This window comes from Alligator sinensis, unplaced genomic scaffold (genome assembly GCF_000455745.1).
Source record: "Alligator sinensis unplaced genomic scaffold, ASM45574v1 scaffold678_1, whole genome shotgun sequence".
In the NCBI taxonomy this organism is placed as follows: Eukaryota; Metazoa; Chordata; order Crocodylia; family Alligatoridae; genus Alligator; species Alligator sinensis.
In genome coordinates, this window is record NW_005842006.1 from 523204 (window position 1) to 524797 (window position 1594).

At 51.5% G+C, this 1594-nt stretch overlaps 1 protein-coding gene across 1 annotated transcript in view; it reads right to left on the reverse strand.

Moving 5' to 3' along the window:
* Positions 1 to 1594, reverse strand: part of CYS1 (cystin 1) — a 34205-nt gene that overhangs the window by 8798 nt on the left and 23813 nt on the right. The window lies entirely within an intron of this gene.

Below are 1594 nucleotides of genomic sequence, written 5' to 3' on the forward strand. Positions count from 1 at the left end.
CAAATATTCACCTTCCTCTGTTTCTGTTCTGAGCTCTGTGCTGCCCTGGCTCCGCTGCTAACAGGACCTAAGCTGTTCAGGTACAACACTCAAACAGCAGTGACTGCAGCCTAGATAGACAAACTAGTAATGACGGCACTGAGGGCTGGGACCAATGTTTGTTCTACAATCCTGAGTTTTATTAAGGCTGGAAAGACTAAATCCCACTAGATCCCAGCTTTAGGTGCCTAACTACGTTTAAAAAAACCTGGCCCCAGGTGCATTCACAGAGAGGTAACTTCCTTTTCCTGTACATCCCCTGAAATGTCTGAGACTGCCAAGGAAGCGGTCACTCCATCAGAGTTAAGACTGAGTTGTGTGTAGCTGTTCTGTGGAATAAAGGAGGACTCCAAAGATCTGTTCTGATTTTTTGGTATGATTTCCAAAGATTAGATTTTAAAAGAGGGAGGAAAACATCTCCCCTGATGTCCAAAGGAATGAGGTATCTGAGGGAAGTGTGAGAAGAAGCCCTGCAGAAAGAGTGCAATGCCTTGGACAGTTTACCCTCTCTCCGCTGTCTATAGAACATACCTTCCTAGCACTACTGAGGATTTTCTTGTTAGACCTCTGGGGCTTAAGCTTCCTGGCTGACTTCAGGGTGCAGGGCTGTTGGGGCAGGGGCAGAATGTCACCCAGAGGGCTAGCAGACAACAGGCCCTGCCTGGGAATCCACAGGGGTTCAAAACAGCATAGAAAAGAACAGCACTAACCCAGCACTAGGGATAGGGAGTGCCTATGCTGACTGTGGGATATGCTAATTCAGCACTCAGGGGGCAATAAAGTAATTGAGCCATAGAAAAATAGGGCTAGAGGGGACCTTGAGATCAGTTAGTCCAACCCTCTGTATAAAGGAAGATCATCTCTGTCTAAACCAGGGCTGTCCAGCTGGTGGCCTGCAGGCCTCTTGAGGGGTTAACTGGTGGTGCCTGGGCTCCTAGTCTACCCCCACTCCCCCCATTGTTCTACTGCTGCTGCTGGGGTTTCCTGCCCCCACTCCCTCCTCCTGCTTCTATTTCCTGCTCCTGGGGACAGGGGACAGTCTGTGGGGCTGAAGGAGCCCACAACTGGGGGTTTGGCAGGACCTGGGGCCACTTATGAGGGGTGGGAGCCCCACTATGATTCAGTGTAGAGTGCTGACTGCATGGCATGGCAGAGGGTAGCGCCTATGCAGCATGGCATGTGGGCACCATAAGGTTGCAGTGGTATTGGGCCCATGTGGCACATGGCCTCAGGGGTGGGGGTGTGTGCAGTCCATATGGTATGTGGCTGGGGGGCTGTGGCCCATGGCCACTCAGAAATTGGACAGCCCTGGTCTAAATCACCCCAAGACAAGCATCTGCCTCAGCTGTCCTATGAATCCCCCTCCCTTTTCCATGATGGAGAGAAAACGCTGTAATCCTTTGCTGTTGCCTCTGAGGGAAGGCAGCACTGGTCTCCTTATGCTGCAAACCCACTGTAACACAGGTGAAACTTTCACCTCCCTCTACCAGCAGCGATGAACCTGATCCCAGTCCACAACGGTGAAGACACCATAAGCCCTGCATTCCAACGACAG